We start from the raw sequence: 8,093 nt of genomic DNA, 5'->3' as shown, positions 1-8,093 counted from the left end.
CCAAAGTATGTAGGTTTTGAGTCGCATGGGGTCTGTGGCTTCAGCGGTGGGCTTGGTGGCATGTTGCACAGTCGTGGGTAGAGGCTGCTCCTTAGGCAGTCACAAGTGGCATCTGCTCCTCGAGCAGTCAGGGGTGGTGGCTGCTCGCAAGGCATTCGCTTCTTGCGTGGTTGCAGGGTGGCTGCTCCTTGTATGGTCATAGGCTATGTCAAGCTTTTAAATGCTAATTTTATAGTTTATGATGTGGTTGATTTATTATTAGCAGAAATTTTACTAAAATTATATGTGATAAATACTACTACATATAAATATCTGTACTGCAGATCTATCAATACTCTCTATTTTTTTCCAGTTGGAATTATATAGGGAGTTATTTTTTTGGTATTACTGAATAAACAAGATGGTCTACGTTTTCTGCCTCCACACTTCTCCCTTTCTTTATTTCTGGAAAACAATTCCTTATGTCATGTTGAAAACTTTCTGCTATCTTTCTACAATGAGTTCCCAGCCATCAAAATTGTGTGTCCTCTTATTCTAGCTGACTACTTTCTTATTTATACTTATATGTAAATTGTGCTAAATTTAAGACAAGGGGTTCTAATTTAAAATTCCTATGACTCATTTGTCACATCTAACAGTGTGGGAAGTACTTTTAGGCAATTTTTTTTTTCAGTCCTGGAAAAGGTGAAAAAAAATGCACATCTTGATAGCAATGATTCTTTTACTCCTGAGAAACTTAGCAAATGACCTGAAGAAATGTAAGTAATATACATGGAGGGACAAATGTAGGTTTTTAGTTGTGAGTACATGAAAAACAGAATTTATTCTTATATTATTATTTATTAATTATTGTATTATTTTCCACATGAGCAATCATAAACCTACTTTTGCCTCTCCTTGTATATATTACTCTATATTTTATGACTTTATGGTTTCTCAACTTAATAATTAAATTCATATAATTTAACATTTAATAATTGAGATTTCTTGATCATCCCCTCTAAAAGAAAATGTATTCCTTCAGTTAGAATTTTGATTCCATAGATACACATTTTCCCTTTTTGACATATTTAAGTATTTTTTTTCTCCATTTCAGCTACTTTTCTCCTATAGCAATGAAAAAAAAAAACAACAAAAAAAACTTCTCACTGATGAATCCTCTTAACTTTATTCCTTCTCTTTCATTCTATGCAATAGTTTGTCATCTCCTCTTGGTGGAAACAAGACTTCCTTCCTCCCAGCTCCCACCCTCTGCCCCATGGAAGTACAAGATAATGATTATGTTTTATATAGACTTTCATTTTAAAGAAAGTGGTCAGAAAAATGTGGTTTTAAAATAATGGCACATATACCTTGTTTATTTATACCAATGCATTCATGAATGGCAAATATCCTATATAATAAAGAGGTGATATGCAAATTGACCCTCATGCCATCACACAAGATGGCCTCCCCCATGTGGTCAAAGTTGGTGCCCCCATGTGGTCAAATATGGCTGCCACAAGATGGCCTGCAGGGGAGGGCACTTGGGGGTTACCAGACCTGCAGGGGAGGGCAGTTGGGGGTGACCAGGCCACAAGGGAGGGCAGTTGGGGGTGACCAGGCCTGCAGGGAAGGGCAGTTGAGGGGGGAACCAGGCCTGCAGGGGAGGGCAGTTGGGGGCAACCAGGATGGCAGTGGAGGGAAGTGGGGGTGACCTGGCCTGCGTGGAGGGCAGTTGGGGGCAAACGGGCTGGCAGGGGAGGTCAGCTGGGGGTGACCAGGCCGGCAGGGGAGGGCAGTTAGGGACAATCTGGCTGGCAGGAGAGCATTTAGGCATTGATCAGGGGAGTGGTTAGGTGGTGATCAGGCTGGCAAGCAGGTGAGCAGTTGGGTGCCAGCAGTCCTGGATCATGAGAGGGATGTCTGACTGCTGGTTTAGGCCCAGTCCCACAGGGATCGGACACAAACCAGCATTTGGACATCCCCCGTGGGGTCCTAGATTGGAGAGGGTGAAGGCTGGGCTGAGGGACACCCCTCTCACAGTGCAAGAATTTCATGCACCGGGCCACTATTATTTAGAATAAATTGATACAGGTGAATAAAATGTTGGAGGTTCAAATATATTTTTTGTCACTTACAATTAAATAAAAATGCATATATGCAATTTCTGTTCATAGTATAGTTGGCCTTTGATAATTAATGACAAAAAGAGTACCATGTAAAAATATGGTAGCTCTGTGTCCATAAAACAGAGTAAGCAACCTTGAGAGTTGAGACACTGGATTCAATTGTTCTTATGTCTCAAAGGACCTCCTACTATATGGACTCAAGCTCTGTATCAGGCTCTTTATTGCTCCCATACCATTGCACATGTTGTCCCTAAAATCATTGATAATCTCTGAGACTGTTATATTTTGCTTTTTGTTCTCCTAAATCAGAACTATATAGTTCAGACTTATCACCAAGTAGAAATGTCTATGCTATCATAAACATTTTTCTTTTGAAGTGTACCTTCATTTTGTCTACTATGTACTCACTGACCATTAAGCATGAGCCTCTTGATAAATATTTTCTATCTTTAACTTCTGAAGTCTTATTAATGGCTTTTGAAGAGTGCCAGAGTTTATGTCACAGAAATTATGGTATTTTCATGATAGATAAAATCATGATTGTCATACCACATAAAATGAACATGTGTCACCCTAACCGGTTTGGGTGGATAGAGTGTCGGCCTGCGGACTCAAGGTTCCTTGGTTCAATTCCGGTCAAGGGCATGTACTTTGCTTGTGGGCACATGCCCAGTAGGGAGTGTGCAGGAGGCAGCTGATCGATGTTTCTCGCTCATCGATGTTTCTAACTCTCTATCCCTCTCCCTTCCTCTCTGTAAAAAATCAATGAAATATATTGTGTCAAATAAAAATGCATATATGCAATTTGACATGTGTCAAAGATTTTAATTAATGAGGGAACAAAATTGATGCAAAGAAAACTCAAAGTTCCATAGGGTTATAGTGAGATAACACATTCTGAATGTGTTTTGCATCCATTTGTAAATTCATTTTTTAGAAGTTAACACCTACCTATGTAGTGCTGTAAGAACCCTAGTCAAAGACAAAATAAATTGCACACTCCCATGGGATCAGTTAATCTCCAGAAGCTATGGTGTTCCATTGAAAAGATATCCAGTGGTCTCTTTTTTCAATTATTTCTTCCTTCTTTGTCATCTTAATAAACTCATAGAAAGATTATTCTTGATTATAAAGTAAGAGTGGTTCATTAGATTTGGCCTGATTATTTGCATTTATGCATTATACATCTTAATTTACTATGTATTCTTTCTGAAATCATTTTGCAAAATCCAGAGTCATACAGTATTAAACAATCAAAAAATTTACTTCTTTCTGGAAGTTGTCATGAGGAATCTCAGAATGCATTTTAATTTTAGACTTCTATTATTTGCTATCTTGAAAGTAGGAAACCAAGACCTAAAACGTCTTTACAACAAATTTCACCTGAGGTGTCTGTACATTGAGATGAAATGTTCTCCTCTCCAAGTCACCCACATATCTTCATGTTCTTTGGCATGTCAATAAGTGAACTTTCTTACCACTTTTAAGGATGGGGTTCTATAGCCAGGTGCCAGGGCAGTTTCTCTGTGAGGACTTTGTAGATATCATTTTTTTTAAATGTCCTTAAAAGTGGCTTGTCATCTACCTGATTAAATAAAAATTATTCCCAAATATAAACACTCTGTGAAGACATGGTTGCATAATCAATATTTCCAATCATATCTTGTTAGAAATGACTAAATAACTAAATAACTAAATTAACATAAAAATTCAGAAGACTTAAGAATTTCTGAATGGCCAATGAAAATCAGATAACATTTTAAACTGGAGGCCCAGTGCACGAAATTTGTGCATGGGGGTGTGTGTCCCTCAGCCCAGCCTGCACCCTCTCCAATCTGGGACCCCTTGGGGGATATCCGACTGCCTCTCATAATCCTGGACTGCTGGCTCCCAACCGCTCGCCTGCCTGCCTGCCTGATAACCCCTAATCACTTCTGCCTGCCAGCCTGATCACCACCAAAACCACTCCCCTGCCAGTGTGATCAATGCCTAACTGCTCCCCTGCCAGCCTGATTGCCCCCGACTGCCCTCCCCTGCCAGCCCAATTGCCGCCAACTGCCCTCCCCTGCTGGCCCGGTCACCCCCAACTGCTCTCCCCCACCGGCCCAGTCACCACTAACTGCCCTCCCCTGCTGGCCTGGTCACCCCCAACTTCCCTCCCTCCTCTACTGGCTTGGTCGCCCCTAACTGTCCTCCCCTGCTGGTCTGATCACCCACAACTGCCCTCCCCTGCTGGCCATCTTGTGTTGGCCATCTTATGATCACATGTGAGTGGCCATCTTGTGCGAGGGCTTAACAGTCAATTTGCATATTACCTCTTTATTATATAGGATGTTTCATTTTGGTTTACAAAAGCAGAGTATATCAAATTATCATGTTTCAATAGGTTTTTTGGTTAGAATCTGTTTTATTCTTGACTCAGCCCAGTCTGAAAGTTGTTGAAGTGATGTCATCATCAGACTTTACCCAAGAGTCTTTTCTTTGAATTGTCAATAGTGTGAAGTACCTAGTATAGTTCTTTTCCATGGTGTTCTGACGCTCTTTTTTTTGTTGTTGTTGAAAACAAAAACTCTATCTTATCAAAGAGCTGTCACACAGCATTGGAGTAAAACAAAGACTATAGATGACAGAAACTTATGGCTATTGTTAATTTCTTACTGAAATATTTTAAATGTAAAAGGATTAATGATAGTTTATAATATGAATCTATAAGTCACCAAAAGTCTTGGTTGTTTTGTGACATGCACAATATCATAATACAGCTAGTCCAAATATAATTTTAGACAAACTATATCTAGGCATAACTGATTAAGCCTATTTTAAACCAGTGAATGCTATACCTGATTTATTTAAAAGATGATTATAATTTTTATAATTATGATTCTGAGACATTATATACATGATATACAAAGAATATTCCTAAACCATGAAGTAAAGAGATTCAGTAAGTAAGGACAAAGGCCTAGACATCTGTATGTCTATGCAATTCTATGAGTAAGTCTGATATATATCCTCATTTGAGAACCATTGGCCTTAAGATACTAGATTCAAGCTCGACCTGCCAGGGTGGCCTTGGAGCTGTGCTGCAACTCCTCCAGCGAACATGGAGCTCTGAGCCGCATGGACCTTGCTGGCCTCAGTCTGCAGCCTGCGCAACGCGAGTGAGCGCCCCCTGCACCCTGCCCGCTGCGGCCCTGGGGCCTGAGGGCAGGCGACATCAGGACGCTGCACACCAGTCCCAATCTGCTATTGGTGCATAAATTCACAGAGAAACATGAATGGATATCAACAGAAAATGGTATTGGAACAGTGGGAATCAGCAATTTTGCACAGGAAGCATTGGGAGATGTTTACTGTAGTCTGCCTGAAATTGGGACAAAATTGAACAAGCAAGATGAGTTTGGTGCTTTGGAAAGTGTGAAAGCTTCTAGTGAACTCTATTCTCCTCTGTCAGGAGAAGTAACGGAAATTAATACAGCTCTTGTAGAAAATCCAGGACTTGTTAACAAATCTTGTTATGAAGACGGTTGGCTGATCAAGATGACCCTGAGTCACCCTTCAGAACTAGATGAACTAATGAGTGAAGAAGCATGAGAAATACATAAAATCTATTGAGGAGTGAAAATGGAACCCACCTAAATAAAGTGGACTGAAACAACTTATCTAGCATAGTTGTCTTAAATTAGTGGTGGATAAAAGATTTAATAATACCAATGAAAAAAGAAACTATAACAATGCTACTGGACGAAAATACCTTTTAACCATCTAATGATGACAGATAAACACAATGTGCATCTTTTCCATAATACCGTATGGTTTTTAGGCTAGGCTACAGTTATAATATTCAGAATTTCTGAAATTATCTGTGGTAAGATCTAGTTATAAAAATTATATATTTTAAGGATAACATTGTTATCTTAAGCCTTATATAATACTGTAACTTGCTTACATCAGCTTCTGGATTTGGGTCAAAATACTTAATGATATTTCCATTGGAAATAACAGGCAGTAGAGAAAAGTTTTTGTTGTTACGATGTCAGATGATGAACAACACTGTCTTAATTTAGCAATATACTGAGTTTGCTGGTGCTATTTTTTATACACTTAAGTAGCAGCCTTGCAGGAAAATAAGAAAGTTTAATAATAAAACATTCAACTTCTTCTTCAAAAAGAAGATACTAGATTCAAATTAAAATTACAGCCAAGTAAACAACTTAAATAAATACAAAATTATGAGCAATAACACTATGCTATAGTCTAATATATTCAAGCAAATCACCAGAATTATGGCAAATATAGAAAAAATTAACTGATTTGATAAGACATTTGATTAGTACTTCCCTGAGCATAAAAGTGTCTCAAAGACAGGGAAGATTTTGGTACAGTTGATTCTCATTGCTGTCAAATTCTATATTTCTAAACTTGCCTACTTGCTAAAATGTATTTGTAATTCCCAAAACAATCCTTGTGGATGCATGAATCCTATTTGAGGTCAAATAAGGAGATGCTCTACCTTTTTAAAAAATATATATGTATTTTTATTGATTTCAAAGAGAAAGGGAGAAGGGGAGAGAAATAGAAACATCTATGATGAGAGAGAATCATTGTTCAGCTGCCTCCTGCACGCCCTATACTGGGGATCGAGCCTGCAACCCGACCTGGAATTGAACCATGACTTCCTGGTTCATAGGTCAACTCTCAACCACTGAGCCACACCAACCAGGCTCTACTGACAACAGGTGTCTCTTTCAAGGATAACTGAATGCTATGGTTTTCATATTTGTCTCCTTTTTGTTTGTGATTTCACAGTCTTAAATTACCCTCATAGGCCCAAAATGGGGCAATAATGGTAATTATATCAAATTATATTTTGTGAGTCTCAGGTAATAATAGATCACTAAGTCAATAGGAAGAGGAAAAATGTGTTTCTTATAGTAGTGATGATTGATAAATATAGGAGGAATAATGAAATTTGTAATCATCATTTTGCAGTCATCACTGTGAAAACTGATAAAGAAAAGAGTAACTGGATAGTAAATCAGGGATGGGGAAGGTTATATGAGGTTCAGAATATTTTCATAATCTTAAAAATCTCTCCATAAGATCCTTATTACAGTCTATTCTAATTATTCATGGATTTTGGATTTGTGAATTCATCTACTTGCACTTTATGGCCTCTTTGAGTAACCAGAAAGTGGTTCACTTGTGGAAGTTACTTTAGATCATTCTCTTATTCTAAAATCTGTCTTCTTTCTTAGTTTAGGAGAAACCTTAATCTCTAAAGTTTAGGTCTCTGATTTCATCCAGAAATAGCTTTTAGCGCTTCATCTTGAATCCCTGTCACTAAAACACCAGAGACCTCCTTCTACTCAACCCCTTAATTCTCTGTATCATGTCTCCCGGAGTTATGACAGATATGATCAAACACACATTAAGACCAATTTGGCCCTGATTTTATCTCTACTCAGCAACATGGGCCACATCATAGAGTTAGTCTAGGCGTGGTGACCCTATCAACTTCAGCTTGTTTGTGACAGGCCACATGTACTAGCTATTTGGTTTGTCTGTAATAATTGTTTAAATAATTCCATTTTTCTTTAGTGGATGACACCCAGAGTAGGGCAAAGGTAGGTTTATAGTTGTTCATATGGAAAATAATATAACATAAATAATAACAATAATAAACTCTGTTTCATGTACTCACAACTGTAAACCTACTTTTGCCCCACCACATATGTTCCCTTAATTGTTTGAAGTTTTAATTTTTTGGCAAATGTCCCCTGAGCCATCTTGGTAGTCTAATACAGATGTTCTCAATCTCAGCAATAATAAGATTTTGGGTCAAAAATTTCTTTTTGTTTAGGTGTCCTGTGCATTGTAGGGTGTTTGGTAGCAGCCCTGGCATCTACACTTAGTACCCGCTGAGTAGTAACAACAAAAAATGGTTCCAGACATTGATAAATGTGTTATAAGTCAAGAACT

General features: G+C 38.4%; 1 pseudogene across 1 annotated transcript; it reads left to right on the top strand.

The window, feature by feature from the left end:
• The first annotated feature begins 712 nt into the window (after window positions 1-712).
• Window positions 713-5,733, top strand: LOC307096780 (glycine cleavage system H protein, mitochondrial-like; annotated as a pseudogene). The gene is made up of 2 exons: window positions 713-758; window positions 5,252-5,733. The product of its transcript is annotated as a glycine cleavage system H protein, mitochondrial-like (transcript).
• The last annotated feature ends 2,360 nt before the right edge of the window (window positions 5,734-8,093 follow it).

The sequence above is a fragment of the Cnephaeus nilssonii genome, assembly GCF_951640355.1.
Source record: "Cnephaeus nilssonii genome assembly, chromosome: 3".
In the NCBI taxonomy this organism is placed as follows: Eukaryota; Metazoa; Chordata; class Mammalia; order Chiroptera; family Vespertilionidae; genus Cnephaeus; species Cnephaeus nilssonii.
This window is presented reverse-complemented; position numbering and strand designations above follow the sequence as displayed.